Source organism: Ambystoma mexicanum, chromosome 6q, assembly GCF_040938575.1.
Source record: "Ambystoma mexicanum isolate Mex_15411 chromosome 6q, UKY_AmexF1_1, whole genome shotgun sequence".
Classification (NCBI taxonomy): domain Eukaryota; kingdom Metazoa; phylum Chordata; class Amphibia; order Caudata; family Ambystomatidae; genus Ambystoma; species Ambystoma mexicanum.
In genome coordinates, this window is record NC_090937.1 from 1,549,984,424 (window position 1) to 1,550,005,890 (window position 21,467).

The window sequence follows — 21,467 nt, forward strand, 5'->3', positions numbered from 1 at the left end:
GGGGGTGCTTGTCGATGTTGCTGGCATGATACACCTGAGGCAGGTTGGGTGAAGCTGCGTCCTGACTATGCACACAGTTGAGCTGTGCTGGTGGTATAGAGGTGTTGAAGTCCTTGTATGGCAGATGAGGTGATAACAGAGTCTGACAGGAGAGCCACAAGAACAAACTATCGGGGGATACCAGTCACTCCAAGGCAGTGCTAGTGGTCAGCAGCCAGTGACAAACTACCAGGCGACAGGTTATGAAGAGGTTTGTAGGCAAGGAAAAGCTGGAGGAGGCAAGATATTGCACAACAGCAAGGCACATGGTTCTACATGCCATCCACAAGACAGCAGTGACAAAATCAGAGGAAGGGTCATGAAGGGCACACACATTCTGTACCAGAGGCAGAGCGCATATGCACCTAATTCTGTAAATAATGTGCTCATGCGAGCCTCCAACCCACATGCGCATTCCCAGGCTGAATGCAGGCAGGGAAATTTAATGGGAACTACACAGATATGGAGGCAGCGATATTTAGGGGGTACCACATGGATTTCCTACCATGCGTGGAAGTGGCATAATATAGGGGGTACTACGCAGATTTGGAGGCCGTGAGATGTGCATGTACCTTGCAGTGAATGGGCTCCATGGAGAGGACGAGGACTGGTACGATGGCAGAAGTGTCCACCTGCTAAACATGGTGGTGAGCCCACAGGTGCTCCAGTACCACCAAGGGGTAAGAGGGCCCAGCTTGCAGAGCATGCCCAGGCACAGGCATAACCCCATGAAGAGGCACAGGTGAAGGAGACACCAAGGAAGAGGAGCTTCACAGATGATGAGCTAACAATCCTCTCAGATTACGCCGATGAACACAATGTTGACCTGTACCCCTGTCACTTAGCAGTGGAGGAGGTCACAGCTCTCATCAATGCCTGTAGTGTGAAGGGGTGCAGAGCAGAAGAGGTTCACAAGGGGATGGTTGACCTCATGAGGTGGACCAATGAGAAGTTCAGCAGCAATTTGGCCTCTGTCCAGGCTACTGGAGGTGGATCACCACATGTGGATTAGTTGATTCCATTTGAACAGGTCACCAGTGACCGCATCAGTAGTGAGCAGGTGGTTGGAGTGGGAGGCATGGACATCTATGCAGCCACATCAGGTGAGTGCCAGGTTTCTATGATATTAATACTTTCTGCAACACATATATGTCATGACCACTGTGAGGAGGCACACGTTGTGCCACAAGCAGGCTCCCACCAGAATCATGAGGGCCTTAAAACTGCCGTAAAAGGAGCCAGTCCTGGCGCCTTTGGCACCGGGCTCATATGTAAGAAGGAAGGGCTGTTCAAACTAGGTCCCATTTATGTACATGGGCCTTTAAATCCAACATGGAAGCACCCACACAGTCTAGTTCAAAGAACCAAGCCATGCGGTCTAGTGGTTTGGGTGTGGCAGGCCTGGAACTACTTTCCCTGGTACTACTTTACCTGGGCTATATAAACCACACCCTGACTGCAGGACACGCTTTGTGTTATTCTGCAACCCGCAGCGTCACGCTCACCGTGTCCAGCTCCTGGTCTTCAGCATCTTCCTGAAATCCTGCAAGAAGAAGAACAAGATTATTCTGTTTTACCTGAGCAAACACCATCCAGCACTAAGCATCTCAACTGGGCTGCAATCTGTGGAAACCGAGAGAAGAAGAAACATCACTCACCTGTGAGTACTAGCTTAAGGACTTCCGGCGAACCGTTACCACAGCTGCTGTTCGAACATTGCGACCTGCAATAACGAGAAAGGGAAAAACAATATTAGAATGCGTGCTTCCAAAAAATCGAATTCCATCCATCCAGAGCAGCACAGCAACATCTGCAAAGGAAAAGAGACATATTCAGGTTCACTTTCAATATTAAACAACCGCACAGCGCTGTACTTACCTTAACGGATTCCGGGATCCTGTTTTTCATCACGCTCTCATCCACTCGCAGCACCACAGCGGCCTGTGAAAAGAAGAAGAAGAAAACACAGATTAGCTTTAAAAGGCAATGAAGACAATGAAGGCAATGAAGGCGCTGAGCTTCGTGCTTTCGCTTACCTAGAAAACGTGCCTCTCCATCCAGCACGCCAGCATCAAGACCTTCGCACCTGAAAAGAAGGAGATAAAGACATTAATGAATTCCCACCATAAATAGAACAAAGACTTACAATGAACAAACCTACCTGCCTACCAGCAGATTTGGGGTCACAGCAGGCATGGACCCAAGGAAGGAGTACTGCACCAGTGAAGCAACTCAGGCTGCTCGCCAACAAACGTCAAGCGCACCTGCACAAGAAATGCAGGACGGATAGCTCACCCTACAAATAACTAAGATTCATTATTCAGCACTGGGCAACTACGAATCCAGGGTTCCATATCTCAGAGCCTTCCAGACGCCCCCGGGGATATCAGTTGAGCATAACAGAACACTTAGCCTTTAAACCTTATCCACCTGGGCGTCATGGAGACATCTGAGACTGATCTGTTAGCCCAGCTTTTGGGACAATTACGCGCTGAGGTACACACAGTCCGGCAGGAAACAAATGACTTAAAATGAGAGTTAAAGCCATGGTCTAGTAAAAAATGTTATTTAAAAAATAGATAGGCAACATAAAAAAAAAATACTAGCATTCTCTTTTTTAAAACTTCCTATGTAAAATTTTGAGCTATTCAAGCTCAAAATTAGCAAAAGCAAGCACATGGGCGCATCCATTTTGTGAAATGGATGCCCTCCTGTGCTGGCTTTTGTTTTTGCGGCACTAATGAAGGACAAGCCAGCCAGCTGTAGTAAACAAAAGCTACCGCTGGGTGGCATTCCCTTCATTAGTGCTGTAGGCGTAGGACGGGGACCAGAGACCAGAGCAGGAAAGCTGCAGCTGAATCTCGGTAAGTGCTATTTATTTTTTTTTAAAAATAAGCACTAGCTGCAGTTTTTTTTCTACGTTTTCCGGGCTGGAGGAGCCCGGAAAACTTAGAAATAAAACCGCAGCTTTAAAAACGTTGTATTTATGTTTGCGGTCGCTTTTGAAGCGACCGCAAACATAAATACAATGTTATTGTGTTGGAAAACGCTGCGGTTTTTCTTTCCAAGTTTCTCAGGCTCCTCTGCCTAGGAGGAGCCTGAGAAACTCGGAAAGAAAAACCGCAGCGTTTCCCAACACAACCGCATTGTGTTTCTGCCTGCTGTGGCTATCACTTTGGGTCTCCTGTGCTCCCTGCAGGGAGCCCGAGAGCCCCAAATGGGAAAGCAGATTCAGGCAGAAACACAACACGGTTGTGTTGGAAAACGCTGTGGTTTTTCTTTCCGAGTTTCTCAGGCTCCTCCGAGGCAAAAGAGATCCAGAGACAGGCCAATTACACCCCTTGGCATTTTGGTCACGTACATTCTCACCATCAGAACTTAACTATGCAATTACAGACAAAGAATTGTTGGCAATAAAATCAGCCTTCAAAGCCTGGCGGCAGTATCTATTAAGTGTCAGACATACCATCACAGTAATCACAGATCACCGAAACCTTCACTACCTAAAGTCAGCAAAAGCCCAATCGTCATGACAGTTGCAGTGAGCTCCATTCTTCGTACAATACGATTATGCAATAACATACCGACAGGGAGTTCGGAATGGGAAGGCCGATGCCTTGTCTCGTAGGGGTGTTGAAAAGAAAACGAACAGTCCCCGGGACCCTGTTGCCATCATCCAATGTGGGACTCACCACCACATTGACATTGAGTGAACTTCAAGATAAGATTTGAACCTTAATGAACCCCGAGAGCTTGCAGAAATGGAATTCCCAAAATGAACATCACACGGTTCTGGATGGATTGCCCTACTTAGGGGAACGACTACATCTACCAAGGATCTGTAAATATCTACAAGAATTGGTCATGCCTGGTTATCACGATTCCCTGATCGAAGGCCATCCCGGAATTGCTAAGACTCTAGCCAAGGTTAAACAGAATTATTAGTGGCCAACCTGGCGTAAGGCCATTGCTCCATTTGTTCTATCCTGTGGGATATGTGCACAGAATAAATCACAAAAATAGAAACCAGCTGGCCACCTACAACCACTGGATATTCCACCGGCTCCCTGGCATACTCTTTCTCTTGATTTTATTACATACTAACCTCCCTGTCAAGGTTTTAATACCATTCTGGTGGTCGTAGACCTATTCACTAAAATGGCACATTTCATTCCATTCAAAGGACTTCCTAATGCTACCGGTCTGGCAAAAGCATTTCTTGAACAGATTATAAAACTGCATGGTTTCCCCTCAGTCCTAATCTCAGATCGTGGAAGCCAATTTGTATCCAAATTCTGGAGGAAATGTTGTACCATGGCACAAATAGATGTTCGATTATCCACCAGCCATCATCCCCAAACGGATGGACAAACAGAAAGAACAAACCAGACATTAAAACAGTATCTACGTTGCATCTGCATCAAGTGGAAGAGAATTGGAAAGACTTGTTATGGATAGCGGAATACGCATACAATAACTCCATACAGACCAGCATGGGACAAAGCCTGTTCTACACAATATATGGAAGACATCCACGTACCTCTGAACTAGACTCCTCTACGACCTTGGAAATGCTAGCAGTAAAGACTCTCCACACAAGCATAACCCAAGCCTTCAAAAGGGCAAATGAACATCTATTGAAAGCCAAAGTTCGCTTTTAATATTAAACAACCGCACAGCGCTGTACTTACCTTAACGGATTCCGGGGGCCTGTTTTTCATCGCGCTCTCATCCACTCGCAGCACCACAGCGGGCTGTGAGGAGAAGAAGAAGAAAACACATGTTAGCTTTAAAAGGCAATAAAGGTGCTGCGCTTCGCGCTTTCTCTTACCCTGAAAACGTGCCTCTCCATCCGGCATGCCAGCATCAAGACCTTCGCACCTGAAAAGAAGGAGATAAAGACATTAATGAATTTCCACCAAAAACAGAACACAGACTTACAATTAACAAACCTACCTGCCTACCAGTAGATTCGGGGTACAGCAGGCCTGGGCCCAAGGAAGGCCTACTGCACCAGTGAAGCAACTCGGGCAGCTTGCAAACAAACGTCAAGCACCCCTGCACAAGAAACGCAGGACGGATATCTCACCCTACAAATAACTAAGATTCATTATTCAGCACTGGGCAACTACGCATCCAGGGTTCCAGATCTCAGAGCCTTCCAGAGGCCCTGGGGATATCAGGTGAGCATAACAATATATTTGTATTTTGATTATTATTTGTATATATTTGTATATATGATATGTAACTTAAAGGTTTGGCGTATTAAGAAAGTCACTCAGTGCCTTGGACACTTGAGGTTATTGCAGTCTGTCGCACTTGGTAAATACCGGGAAGTATTACCCCCTCCTTCAAACAGAAATATTAAGGACCTTGGTACTCTTCGAGTTGAACCAGGACCAACAAGACGAAATCACATTAGCAAGGATTAATTCTTCGTTTTACTTGCACATTTATTAGTATATGCATATATTAATTTGCATATTATTACATATAATAGAAAAAGTGTCCTTAGGTTAACACGTGTTTCAGCCTTGATCCTTTTTCAAAACCAGACATTTTCAAAACCGAACAACAGTTAGATCATTATAGATGTGTTGGTAGTGTGTATCATGTGTGAAATTAGACAGAAAAAAAGGGATTGGCAAAAGGTAGGATTCGAGGGTAAAACAAAGTAGGACAAATAACAGATTTCATTAGTCATGTTTTACCCTTCCTTATATAATTTATCTTCGGGGTTGTCAATCTATCATTTACATTATGTATTTTATGTCTTACTCACCAATTCACTTATCTTGCATGTCACATGAATATCATGGGTTTTCGAACTTTCGCATTCCGGGGTTAATTGCCTGTTTCTACAATGGAAAAATTTACATTATGATTTCAATATAGTTTCCTTCCAACTAATCATAATATTTGTTCAAAATTAGATAGGTTCATCTTCCCTAAGCTTAATCAACTTCCTGTGTGTGCATTTATTGACCGAATTAATATTATATCTGCCGTTTATGTAGCTTAACTCAAACTCTTCTTCGTGCTTTTAAATCCCGCTCCCAACTGTTTCTACAGGTAACATGGTATAGCCATTCAGTATGCCCACATTTTTTGCAAATTGTGCATCACAAATTATCCAGCATTACTTAACAAATCGATTCCACATTTCTTAGTCATATATTAAATCAAATTCAAGGGTCTTATGCTCTGCCCCCACCTATTTAAAAACCTTCGTGATACAGATAATTTCTCCTTACATATGTGCATAGTTTAGATAGATTCATTAACCAAATGGTAGGTACCTCCAATAATGGGCATTAGCAGAGTTATATTCACTTGACTTGAGTCTCGAAGTTGTATCTCCTTGCGATCACGTCCTGTGCATTAGGACGCGGTCGTCATCTTGGACATCTTTATTTACAAGCCACGGCCACCGCATCACACGCTGCATCACCTTTGATAAGTTCTTAGAGTGCATACCTGTAAAATGCCCCTTCCTCCATGTCACTGCCAAATACTTAGGTTTCCTCTGGCATAATTCATAACTCGGAACCCTACATATGTTTGCATTTATTCTTTTGGTTAATTAATTTTTTACTTTATGAAAAGTTATTCAGAAAAAGTATTTATAATATAATTGTATCTTTGAACATCATTCAGGATTAATACTAGCCTTTCATCCCTTATTATTCCAAATCAGACTATTAAATTGGGTCATTGTAACATCCCTCATGTTGCAATAGTTCTGAATATGGCTAATTACCGTAAGAAATATTGAAGCAGAGTTACACTCAACAGGAGCGATTCCCTTCATGATATGCATCATTTAACTTAACCAATCTATTTTTCAATACCTTGTTATGTTCATCATTTCATGTATCTAATAAATTCCTCAATGTATTTGATCAATTACTGGATACCAGCTTGATGGAAACAATCCTTGTCCTCCAATATCTGATAATGATTTATAAAAACAAACTCATCCAATTGTCCACGTTTAAACGAAACTTTTTTGTTCAAAACTTACATATGATGCTTGCCACAGTTTGCCTTACTAGGCGTTCCTTGTTTCCCCCCTCTTACTTAATATTATTCTCTTCAGACCTATAAATCTAATTTCATGCTTATTACGCATCTGATGGCCCTTCTGCTAGTGCTGAGCCAGGGGTAGTCTAGGGTCTTGGCTGTTGATAGAGGACATATGTTCCCTGATTCGAGTTTTTAATGGCCTAATTGTACTGCCAATATATACCTTCTTGCAGACACATACTAATGCATATACAACAAAAGGCATTTTACAATTTACTGTTGTGATATGCAATCACATCTTGTAGTACAGTTGGTTGGTTGTGGTCTTTCTCACCCATCGATGAGTACCATGGTAATGAATACATGTAAACTTTCACTGCAAGTTGTGCACCCTGGAAGGTGGGTGCTTGAACCACATTTGCAGTTGATATTGCTCTTAAAGCACTCATTACTGTATGAAGTATTCTTTGGAATTGTCGCTATATGTGGCAGTAGCCTGCAAGACACATGTCATTGGACACACACACTACGTCATGCTTGTAGATAGTGCTTTGTGAACACTAATTGGGTACTACATTGTCCCATTGGTGTTAAGATCTTTGGACAGAGCAGCTTATCTGCAAATCCAACATAACCTAGAAGCCAACAATATCCGAGGCATGCAACAATCAAGGTTCTGACCAGGCCACGGAACTGAGTCAGCTTTACTCGACTTAAAGATCGAGATTGATGAAATCGGGGCTGAAGGCAAGCCTGCTTTGCTTCTCCTCCTCAAAGTATCAGCAGTATTTGACCTGGTAGATCATAAAATCTTCGGTGAGCACCTCTCCATCTCAGCCAACTTCAACCCCCCCTCACCTTTTTCAATATCTCTTTGCCGCTAGCCCATCATTGGCAATTAAATCATCAACTGAGTGATAAAAAGGAAATAAGATTTGCAGGTTTGAAAAAGGTGACTTTAGCACCAAGAGGAGGCAATCATGAACTCAGATTGAGACAGGAGGAAGCAAAGTTATTTTGCAAATTTAGAACGGTAGAGAGGGGCCTGAATTCGGACAATGAGATGTCCTCATTTCTATAAAAATTTGATAATTGTATTTTGAGACTTCCGAACAGTGAGAATTTAGATCCTGACAGGTAACTAAGAATAATCTGTTTGAGGAAGTGTACATATTAGTCACAAGCTTTTGTCAATTGTGAACCAGAGTTAATTTACTGGGAAGACACACGTAGACAATGAGGCACTGGTATGTTAAACAATTAAATGTCAGTAGAAACCGATTTGGACGTAACCAGGGAACGTATGTACATGTCACAAAATCAATTTTTGAAAATTGGAACAGTTAGAATTTGCACATAGATGAATGGGACCAGTCATATTAAACAGCTAAATGATAGCAGAAGTAGAACAAGATGTAACCAGGGAGCATATGTACGTGATATAATATTCATTTTTCAGATATTTGGACCAATTAGAATAGGGAACTCAATATACACTAACCAGGTTATAAATGTCAAAAAATAATGTCAAAATTAACTAACTGATGACTAGAATCATGAATCTAAGTATTTACCACTAGGAAACAAAGGCGCGCCTTGATAAATGAGTATTTTACTAATAAGATTCATTGGATTTCAAAACTCATGTGTGTATGAAATTACTGTAATGGAGACAGAGTAAAATTCTTTTTAATAAACAAGGTACCAGCACGAAGCAGATGTGAGCCTTTTTCCTGACCAAAAGTAAATATTCAACATTTATCCAGAATTATGCTATGGAAGGTGTCCCAAAAAATGGCCGCCAGAGTAAAGATAGATGAAGGACTAATCGTGGTTGTCATGACTCCGTGACCACAACATATTATCTCTTAGATCAGGGACAAAGGTGGAAACAGACAGACACACGGGGAAAGCCTGGAGAGACTAAGGTAAGCTATTGGGGAACAGCAATTAGGAGCGGAATGAACAAGCGTTTAAATCCCAACCCACTAAAATGGGACAGCTCTATGGGATACAAGTGTTTGTTTTTTGGGAAAGAACAGTGCAACTTGCATAGTTTTTTCAGGTAATTTTAACCGGGAGGCAACGGTAATTGTATTAAGAAACAGTGCAACAAGGATAGGACAAAGATAGGACAGGTCAACGGACATGTTAAAATTAACAAAAGTATACACAGGCACGAGTTATAATTCATTGGATGCAGAACTAATACGAGCGTGTCAGCAGGCACACAAATAGTAACTATTGTTATTCACCCAATAGGGTGGGATTTAACCAATGACCATACCAATACAGATGGAAACAATTAGGTAAGAGGGGCTTTTTCATTAATAAACCTCGATCTAGTATGCAGACCTGTACAGTTACTTGCTATATGTGACTGTTAGACATATGAAGGCTAATAATTCATTGTTTCTTTTCTTTCTGTGTTTGTTTTTTCTTGTGTTTCCTTTTAATGCGTATTAACTGCATAGTTATGAGGTTTGTTTCTCCTTCCTAACCATCCTCCCTTTCTCCCTCCCTCTTTTTCTGTGATTACACAAACAATGGCAATAACGTCTCAACACACTTGTATTATATGGTTTTTGACACGTTTGTTTTAACATACATATATGAATTAATGTATGTATAAGCTTTTGTTTACTTTATATACTTTTCCTTGGTGATTCACAATGCTTTTTGCAAATTGTAACTAAACACTGATAATGCACAATCCATAGCAACAATACTATTTTCTATGAACATGAAATAGAAGAGAGGAACTAAATTACAAGCATTTGCATGTGAATTAGCCCTGATTTGAGGAAGACGTTGGGAACGTCGAAACATGTGTCATCACATAGGGAAATCTATACAAAAAACTATCCAATACAGTGTAATCTACTTTTTTGGCGCATGATTATATGAAGCATCTTTGCTTTACTGTACACAAATGGAGTTGAGGGATCTACTGTCTGCGTCTCTCGCTTCATTCACATGCGACACACAGTTGGAATTTCCAAAGAATAGAGGTCGCTTGGGTCCACCAGTTTGCACCAACCAAAGGATCCCTCAATCAACTTGTCTATCATATCATACTATGCATAATGAAATCGTGAATGTTTTATATTTTTAACCTTTAAAATTATGTCTATATATTTTATACCGAACTCTGGTGCACTTTAAGAATACCTTTTTATTAAAATAAAAGTGCCACACATGGCACCTGTAAAGCTAGTAGTCTTCATATTCTGAGTATAAAGCAAGGTTATGATTAGAGCAGAGTGGAGTCGTCCCAAGCAGGATTTTATATTTAAAAAAATACATTATAAATCATTATTTTAGGAAAATGTATTTTAAATCTTCATGTTTCAAATCTATCCGTAATAATAATAACAGTATTGTGTTCTTATATAGAGCTTCCTGCCAGACTACTCCAGCTGCTAAGTGCTAAAGTATGTGTTATAATGATCACATTGTTATTGATGTCTGCCGGACGAGAGGTTAAGTCAGCCATGCCGCAGGATTCATACTTGTGAAGTGTCTCACGTTAGACAATATTCTACCCATTGTAAGGAAGGCATGGTATCAACAGTAGACACAGACACAATAGATTCACGTTTCAAAAACCTTTATTTTGTAGTTTACTGGGGTTGTTGAAACCCCTAACTGGCTCTAAATCTAAAATGGGAGTAGTCTCGACAATAAACTAAACAATAAACAAGTCCAAATCAGTCTAGTCAAACTAAAGGCCTATAATATGAAAACCTAACCTTGCCCTCCTTCTCAAATGACAAATGTGTAAGGGGAATACAAAAAGCAAAAATAGTGTCTCAGAAGAAATGTCAGAATGGCTTAGGTAACAACCCCCTTCCCCACGTTCAGGAGCACAGGGTCTCGAGAGTTTCTTAAAAAGTATAGGTGGATGGCACAGTTCTATCAGTCTTGGACACTCTGGTTTGCTGGTAACATTCAACAGTTCAGGTTTGGGCCTCAGGTTTTTGACAGTTTAATCAATTCTTTAGGCATAGTCTGCCTTACCACAAATACACAGTTCTGCTCTTGGCTTACACTTTGTCACTATTCAAAACAGGTTTCCCTCTACTGGGCTCAAGCATGCCTCTCTTTTCACATTCAACTCTTCACTTCATCAAAGTACAGCAGAGGAGTTCCTCTGCCGCGTTCAAGTTTGTATTTCTATTTGCAGGGGTTCCCTTCCCCACATTCTGTCCTTCACTCTTAATTTTCACTTTACCACACTTCACTAGAGGCTTCCCTGTGCCGGGCTCGAGCATGCCTTTCTCACAGTTCTATCCCTATCCCTTTTTACTGTCGAAGACTTTCAAAACTGCCAGGATTTTACATAGACCTCTACATGACCACTTCAACCTCCTTTTAAAGAATTTGAAAATCAACAATCTTCACAACACCAATGCTCCTTGGTACTTGTAGTTTTACTTTTGCCCTCTTGGTATCTTTCAAAGTACACACGCAACACCAATGCCTCTTGGTACTTGTTGTTTTAGTTATGCCCTCTTGGCATCTTTCAAAGTTCATGTCCTCTTCATGAACTCTCGTTCGGGATTGCAGTTACTTTCTTGCCTTCGTTTCCAACTTTCCATTACTCAGAACATTTCAGAGAGACTTCTGAACGTGTGATTCCGCTTCGCAGCACCACTCTGTTACTTTGTATTCTTTTCTCAGCATTCAATCATTGTTCTCTTCATTGAGTGTTTTATTGAAACACGCGTAACCTTGTTTCTTGTTACATGCCTCTTTTGCTCAGAACACAAACCGAAAACCAAGCTTTTGTTTGCCTTTGATAACTCACCGGTAGTGTTAATTGTGCTTCTATCTTCAATGCTTTTCCCGTAGCAGTCAAGGCCATTACCAACGCCTCCTCTGCTCCTCCCCAACTTTGTGGTTGACCCGGAGGGTAGGGGCGTGCCTGGAAGCACTTTTCCGCTCACTCGTTTTCGGTCGTGGAACGCTTACGTCTTCCCGAAAGGATGGAATTCTCGCCATGCTCTCTCTCATTCTCCGTAGCAGCTGATCAGCCCCTTGATCTTAAAACATTCGTAGCTTGGTTCGCTTCAGCCCGAAAGAGCTGTTCTTTCTCGTACCCAGCCTTGCTCAGAGTGTGCTTGTGCACACAACCTTTTATTATCCTGACATGAAGTGTTAGCAAGTGGCAGGTTATTTAATTATTAGCACGTGCCTGACTCTGCCTGATCTCATAAGAGGGACAGAGCCATTGCAAGTCAGTAGAGGTAATCCCCCTGGCCTCATTCCTCATCTTCCTTGGCTCAGTACTGTTGTCAATGTGCAGTGGGGAGCAATTATGAGAGTTGTAGTTTCCCATGAAATAAGCAGGGATAGGGGTTAGATGGGTTAAGGAAAAAGGGGGATATCATGTCGCATCATCAGGTGCTACACCCAAACTTCCAGAGGACCCCCTGCACAGGTGATCATCCCTCGCTTGTCCACCCCAAGGGTTTGTATTCAAAAGCAATGGCCTTTCCCTGGCCACCTGAGTACGGGATCCCTGGAGACTAGGCTGTGAAACCCCCTCTTGTTTTTCACATCATGTAGCTACCCACTCTTGGCAAGCTGACCACTTGCCAAGATTAAAAGGTAAAATAGTAAAAGGCACTCTATGCATTCCTCATAGGTCTTAAGATGTCTGAGGGTATTGATATGAGTATAGATTACTGTTACTCGAGTATGAATTGTACATTATTTACCGGCTTTTAAATGGCTATTGTAGATTGCCATGTATTATTATATGGAAAGAATGAGAAGCATTGCATATTAAAGTTACAGTTAGAAGGCTGTGGAGAGAAAGGATGCCAGTGGTTACAGACCTGAAAAGAAATGCTATGGGAGGAAAGGCCAACACAGGTCCTGGAGGTTCTGCAACAGGACAATCTGTTGTTAGATAAAATCAACCGGGACATGCATCATTTTCAGATTATTGCGTGCAGTATTTCTAAAGTAGCCCATAAAGGTTTGTGGAAGTAAGAAGACGTGGAGAAACACGGGCTCGATCCCTGGGTCCGCACTTAGAAACCTCTGGGTATTAAGTGTGTTATAAATAACCAATTACAATTACAAATGGATAGAAAGACTAGTAACAACCTTTCTGATTATTGTTCTGGGTTGGCAAAGCGTCGTGCAATGAAAGCATCACTGCACACATTCTGATGCCCGTTGGATGCTAAACAAAGAGGTGCATTCTCGCTTCCCTTAAGGTGAAAATGTTTTTTGAGGCACCCGCCCCAGTATTTAATCCAGCACTTATTCTTAACTGTGAATGGTGGTGAAAATGGGTTTTCTATAGGGTTTCTATTCTGACTTTGCCTTTTTATTTTGAACGCCAATAACAGAGAGGCAAAATGGAGCCCACAAGCAATACAATTAATACTAAACCAATGTAAACAATACAATGAAGTGATAGAGCACCATCCATGCTCCATCTGATCCGCGACAGGTTTGCACTGTGGAAAAAAGAAAAAGAAAGAAAAAAACGAAAGAAACCACATCAGGGTACCACAAAGACACGTATATATACACATAGATAATATAATTTGGTTGCGATTCTTACTTGTGAAAATGAGTTGCATTTCGGGTTCCCTCACTGCCTCGTAATCATGCATCATTGGAAATTACACATCTCATCAGGAGATTGGCAGTATCCCGGTGGTAATTGCGCCGCGATACAACCACTGCAATTAGCGTTAACGCTACTCGGTCCAGCGCAATATACACCGGGTCACGAGTAGTGGCATAGGTGGAATTCGGGTCCATTGGACCCAATGGGGTTCAGGGCACTATGCCACTGAAAAACGCCCTCTCCGCCGGCACATTCACCTTCAGCTTAGAGCTGGAGGTGAATCCATCCTGGCAGGGCCGAACTCGTGATTGGGCCAGCCCTTAAATGCAGCGATAATAGCGTTGCCGCCCCACTCAAGGGCTAAGGTCCAACTCGTGTGGCCTTTTCAAAATATCTCCTGGGATAAAACTTGTAGTGAAGAATTTGATATTTGGAATGCCACATTTTTACCGTTTTCTCACTACTCGAGACCCGCCGTGGTCTAAGACAGCCTCTTTGCAAAAGAAAACGTGTAATCTGCTCAAAGCTATCGCCGAAATCCATGTGAAAAGACATATACATGCAGACGCAAGGTCATTGCACCCCGTCAAAGTCGCCATCTTTATGGATTGAAGCAAAATGGCTTTCTGTTATGAAAAAGCTTCAGAAATTATGTGCAGTGCCCCCCTCGAGCCATCAGAGGTCCGCCTGGCTGCAATAAACCGTATCCCCTTTGGGTGTTTAATCTGATATATTCGTTTTTTTTTTATTCTGTCTACAGTAATCTTGGAAAAGATTTGTAAGGATGAGTTCAACGAGGAAATGGGGTAGTAACTCCCAGTGAATGGATAGCATTTGCTAGCTTTGCATGTGGGGGATAACAGCCTGCAGCGTGCACATCAAGAGCTGATTGTTCTGCTGTTCCTGGGTAGCGTGCTTGTCCGCGGAGCCGGGACGCGTTAAATGGGGCAATCACTTGCAAACTGCCACCGAGGAGCTGTCAGGCCCTCTGGTGATAGGGCTTGTAATGTACTCGGCTGTCAGCTGTGCTCAGTTGGGGTGATAGAGTTTAGCAAAGCGCAGGGATGCTGATAGAATAAACCAGACTGGGGGGCCACCTTAAAGGAATCCTTCAGACTCAAACATGGTAACATGTTTTTCTTAATGCAGCTCTTGAGGTTCCTGGCATTCTTTGGATTTTGCCATGCGGGTTGTTGGCAGATTCAATAGATAAATGAAATGTATGGACTGTTTGGACCTGGCAAATTAGCTGTTGCCTAATAATCGTTTTCTTCTAATTTATAAGTGGCGTGTGCCCCCATTCCATACTTCACTCATGCCTTGCCCACCTCGTGTTGCCACTTGCCTCGCCCCCACAATGTCTTTCACCCTATCTAGAAATGTATATATTATGGACTGGCAATCACATTTCTACCAACAAACAGTGCACTATAAAACTATGGAGATAAAACGACTTCAGATCTACATTAATGGTGTCTGCTGCCTCACTGGTATTGCCTTTGTTAGTTCTGATTTTGATTTTGTTCAAATGCAGGTCTGTCCTCATGTGGGTTGATGATATGAACCACCCACCCCATTTTACTCGAATGATTTATGTATTAAACTTGGTGGATCAAGCCAACAGTTGGTTTTCAGTGAGGTTTCTAGTGATCAAGGGTAGCCTCGTCGGAAAAGCAATCGCTATAGCAAAGATATACGCCGCTAATGTGAATCAGGTCACATTCCTTAATCAAGCGTTTAATGTTAAGGAGGATTGGGGGGAGGGAGCCGGCCTGGTGGGGATGATTTTAGTATGATAACGGACCACGGAGTAGACTAGTGGTCTGTAAAAGGGGCCATGGCTAAGAAAAAAGGACGGGACAACCAGGAATTTGCACAACTGCTTAAGGTTATCTCCTCTGGGATCCTATTTTTATTTCCTTGACCCTTTTGTGGATCTGGTTGCCGCTCTTCAAATTACATTTTCTAACCTCTGGTACTGGGCCAATTGTTTGAGTCCCTTACTGACCCTTACCAACAGTTTGTACATGAATCCACTAACCTGTTTGGTGGTATCCTGGACCTTGTTTTTTCAGCAGACCCGGTCTTCGGCTATCACCCGCTAGGCCAGTGCTCTGGTCCGATCATTATTTAATTCCTTTTTCGATTCTGGGTATCACACCCCCACCCGAATCCGGGCCCAGTGGCTATTCTTAAACGCAACTGGCGGGGAGTAGGCTAGATAGTTGCAGTTATTACTGACAAGTGTAAGAATGCCCCTACATTGGAAGTTACTTTTTTAGGTCAGACATTTCGCGATGTTTCTCCACTTAAGCTTACCCGCCCCTGCCCGCGGAATCATCTTTTTGGACCTTGGTTCTCTGCTGAGCTCAGAGCTGCTCACCTGGAACTGAGGAAGGCAGGGTTTTCCGGAGCCTTACCAACGACTACCACGCTACTATTAAGCTTGATATGCAAACCTTTGTTACTGGTAAGGAAGAGACAGTCTAAGGAGCTGTTTGCAGTGGTGAAATCCTTCTCGTCCACCGCCGTATTACTCCTAGTGTTCTTTCTACTCCAACCCTGTGTGATTCTTTAGCAAAGTTCTTCATCACTAAAGTTGCTGACATTGCGAACATAAATATTTGAATTCCCAGATGGCATTAAAACCTGCCAAGTTGAGGCTGTGACCGTGGTTTCCCATTTCTACAGAGGCAGTGGCCAGGGCTGACAGGCAACTTAAATCTGCCGCCCCATCTGACCCAATTCCCTTAGGAGTACTCAAAGTGATCCTGCCTTGTATGATCTCCTGGGTTACCAATGCAGTCAACGTCTCATGCCAAATGAGCGTTATCCCGGTGGAGCTTAAACAGGCTACTGTCCTTCACCTTCTGGAAAAGCCAGCACTGAAACCTTTGGTTTTGGCTAATTTCCGTCCCATCTCTCTTCTTCCGTTTCTCATGTAACTGTTGGAGTCTTTGGTCTCACCTCTTCTCTCGCCTTTTCTGGAAACATCTACTGGCCTTCATCCTTTCCGGCTGGGGATTGGAACCAAGAGTATCGTGTGCCGGTTATAGATGATTTGGCCATGGTGTTGATCGGGTGGAGTAGGAGCCGCTAAATCTATCTGCGGCATTTGACACCATCAGCAACGCCATCCTGCTATCCCGCCAGGCCAAGGCTGCCTCTCTGGTCCTGCCCTGACTGATAGGGGTCAATTGCTTTCTCTTTCTCTGTTTCTGTCTCCTTCTCACTCACTCGCCTGTTGTGTAACTCAAGGGTCCACCCTGTCCCCAATGCTTTTCAACATGTATGTCCAGCTGTTGGATGCCTTGCCTACCGCGCACAAGATGTTCTGTAAAAGGACTATGCAGAGTACAAGAAATACATAGAGATGCTGGAAAACTGCTGCTGATCATAAGTGCAAACCGACCCAAAGTCGGATATGTGCACAAGGTGAAAGATCAGTGAGACCTTGACAAAAAACACCATTATTGGGGGAAAAAGCTCAGATACCACATCAGCTTAGCCCAGGAAGAAGGATATAACTAAATATCTGAAACTCGCCAGCAACAACATTTGAAAACAAAAATATGTTTTTTTGTCTCTTGAAGTAAAATAACTACTGATGTGGATGTTGATAAACAGTATCAGTACATCATATACAGTAAAAGTATGGAATTACTGTACTTGAGTTACTAATGAGAAAAAATAGTGAGCTCTGAGTTAACAGTGTACCTTTGATTGTAGGTTTATGTTTTTTACCTCTTATATGAATTTTGTGATAAGGAGAGATTATGTGGAAAAACATTAAATAAGTATTATGAAAAAAGGAAATTACTGTACGTTTTTTTAATGTAGTAAGATTGTAATAAGTTAGTAAGAAAATGAGGGTAAAAGAGTCTTGAGTACGCTGGCACCGTTGAATGTAGAACAGTATGATATTGCTACAATTGGTGAGATTAGGATATCTACCAACATGATTCGGGGGTTGAATTTATTTTGGTGCCAAAGACTAATAAGCAACACTAATGCCAGCATTAGTTATCGCACAATTGAAAGGGTATGAGCATTTCACACTTATATATATATAATATATTCGATGAAAAAACTTTGTTAAAGGGACGTTATGGTTAGGTTGTGCTACTAAAAACCTATGAAATTCAGTGAAAAACCTTTGGTAAAGGGACGTTATGGTTAAGTTGCGCTACTAAAAACCTATGAAATTCAGTGAAAAAAGTTTGTCAAAGGGACGTTATGGTTCCAAGTAAAACCGAAAAACCCTTGAAATTCGCCAGTTATGGTAAGCTAAGCAACCATAAATCGCGCCACCACCGTGCACTGCTAAGACTAACACCCAGGACATCAAAGATGACATCACAAATGTCATTGATGACATCATGATGACATCACATGTGTATGTACTTTTCATGAAATATGTGTACAAGGGATTCTTATTATAATGTTGCGAAACAAGTGTCAAGGATCATTGCAATAAATATTATACCCTAATTAGTGCATTGAACGATGCATTGATATAAATAGCATTCTATTGTGGGGTTCTATCTAGTATACTAAGCTACTCATACAGAAACATAACATTGTGTGCAGTGTACAAGATGAAGGTATAATATTCGTAATGTTAATATGTTGAATAATGAAATGATAATTGTTTTCTTAATAGATTTTTGTGTACTGTGAAATATGTAATAAGTAGCTAATAAAACACATGTATTACATAATTGCATCACTATAGACAAAACACAAAGACACAAGAACACATACCAATATGGGTATATACAGGGAAAGTGAAGTTAGCAAAAAAGCACAAGTAGTAGCAGAAACAATTGATAATTTAACTGATTATTTTCATGCAAATAAATGATTGCTCTGTTTCAAAGCTGCTATTTACCCTAGGTATATGTATCACTTGATGTGATTGGACCCTAAGGAAAGTAGTGTGAGTACACTGAATACAAATATGACCATATACAGGGAAAGTACAGCCATAAAAAAAAAAAAAACAACAGAACTATCAGAAAGTGCTCATAAGTCTATTGATTATCTTCATGCACAAAAAGGATTGCTGTCTTTCAAGCTTGTGTCTTCCCGTATGTATATGTTTCATATGATGTGACTGGACTCTAAGGGAATTACTGTAAGAACCTACTTGAAGGATACGTCTACAAATAAAATAACATTTTTAGTTTCTGACTGTTACTGAAGAAAACCATGTGGCCTAGATATGTCAGCAAAAGAAAAAAGAGTGAGCCAGATATGTGATGTCATCAGTGATGTCATCAATGACATTTGTGATGTCATCTTTGATGTCCTGGGTGTTAGTCTTAGCAGTGCACGGTGGTGGTGCGAGTTATGGTTGCTTAGCTTACCATAATTGCCGAATTTCAAGGGTTTTTCGGTTTTACTTGGAACCATAACGTCCCTTTGACAAAGTTTTTTCACTGAATTTCATAGGTTTTTAGCAGCGCTACTTAACCATAACGTCCCTTTAACAAAGTTTTTTCACTGAATTTCATAGGTTTTTAGTAGCGCAACTTGACCATAACGTCCCTTTAACAAAGTTTTTTCATTGAATTTCATAGGTTTTTATTAGTGCAACTTAACCATAACGTCCTTTTCAATAGATGAAGACCACTAACATCTTATGTCCTCAAAGTGGGAACGCCGGGTGGTAAAAAAAACAAAAAGATTTTCCTTCCTACACCGGGACGCCTGCGGCGTCCCGGTGTAGGAAGGAAAATCTTTTACCAAGTAGGCTACCATGGAAAGGGAAGGCGGGGTGTATAAAGAACACAACAGGGCATGAGCGGGGGGTGGGGGGGGAACAGGGGAGACACATGGGCATGAGAGGGCACAGGGTACAAACGGGGCATGAGCAGGGGATGGGGGGAAAAGGAAGGAAACACGGGGCATGAGCGGTGGTGGGGGTAACACGAGAGAGACACGGGGCATGAGCAGCGGGTGGGGAGGAACATGAGGGAGACACGGGGTATGAGCGGGGGGTGGGGAGGAACACGAGGGAGACACGGGGCATGAGCGGGGGGTGCAGGGAACACACGGGACATGAGCGGGAGTGAGGGGGAAAGGAGAGAGACAAGGGGCATGAGCCAGGGGTGGGGGGAACATGAGGGAGACACGGGGCATGAGCGGGGGGTGGGGGGTAACACGAGGGAAACAAGGGGCATGAGCGGGGGGGTGGGGAGAACAGGAGACAGACATGGGGCATGAGCAGGGGGTGGGGAGAACAGGAGACAGACACGGGGCATGAGTGGGGGTGGGGAGAAGAGGAGACAGACACGGGGCAGGAGCGGGGGGTGGGGGGCAACAGGAGACAGACACGGGGCATGAGCGGGGGGGTGGGGGCAACAGGAGAGAGACACGGGGCATGAACGCAGACTGGGGGGTACAGGAGACAGACACGGGGCATGGGTGGGGGCAACAGGAGACAGACACGGGGCATGAGCGGGGGGTGGGGGGAACAGGAGACAGACACGGGGCATGAGCGGGGGGTGGGGGGAACAGAAGACAGACACGGGCATGAGCGGGGGAGTGGAGGGCAACAGGAGAGAGACACGGGGCATGAGCGTGGGTGGGGGGGTACAGGAGACAGACACGGGGCATGAGCAGGGGGTGGGGGGCAACAGGAGAGAGACACGGGGCATGAGCGGGGGGGTGGGGGGGTAAGGGAGACAGACACGGGGCATGAGCGGGGGGTGGGGGGCAACAGGAGAGAGACACAGGGCATGAGCGGGTGGGGGAACAGGAGACAGACACGGGCATGAGTGGGGGTCAACAGGAGACAGACACGGGGCATGAGCGGGGGGTGGGGGGCAACAGGAGAGAGACACAGGGCATGAGCGGGTGGGGGGGTACAGGAGACAGACACGGGCATGAGTGGGGGGTGCGGGGGTACAGGAGACAGACACGGCGCATGAGCGGGGGGGTGGGGGGCAACAGGAGACAGACACGGGGCATGAGCGGGGTGGGGGGCAACAGGAGAGAGACACGGGGCATGAACGTGGACTGGGGGGTACAGGAGACAGACCCGGGGCATGGGTGGGGGCAACAGGAGACAGACACGGGGCATGAGCGGGGGGGAACAGAAGACAGACATGGGGCATGAGCGTGGGAGTGGGGGCAACAGGAGGGAGACACGGGGAATGGACGGGGGGTGGGGGGTACAGGAGACAGACACGGGGCATGAGCAGGGGGTGAGGGGCAACAGGAGAGAGACACGGGGCATGAGTGGGGGGTGGGGGGAACAGAAGACAGACATGGGGTATGAGCAGGGGAGTGGGGGGAACAGAAGACAGACACGGGGCATGAGCGGAGGAGTGGGGGGAACAGGAGACAGACACGGGGCATGAGCAGGGGAGTGGGGGGCAACAGGAGAGAGACACGGGGCATCAACGCGGACTGGGGGGTACAGGGAACAGACACGGGGCATGGGTGGGGGCAACAGGAGACAGACACGGGGCATGAGCGGGGGTGGGGGGAACAGGAGACAGACACGGGCATGAGCGGGAAGTGGGGGGAACAGAAGACAGACACGGGGCATGAGTGGGGGTGGGGAGAAGAGGAGACAGACACGGGGCAGGAGCGGGGGGTGGGGGGCAACAGGAGACAGACACGGGGCATGAGCGGGGGGGTGGGGGCAACAGGAGAGAGACACGGGGCATGAACGCGGACTGGGGGGTACAGGAGACAGACACGGGGCATGGGTGGGGGCAACAGGAGACAGACACGGGGCATGAGCCGGGGTTGGGGGGAACAGGAGACAGACACGGGGCATGAGCGGGGGGTGGGGGGA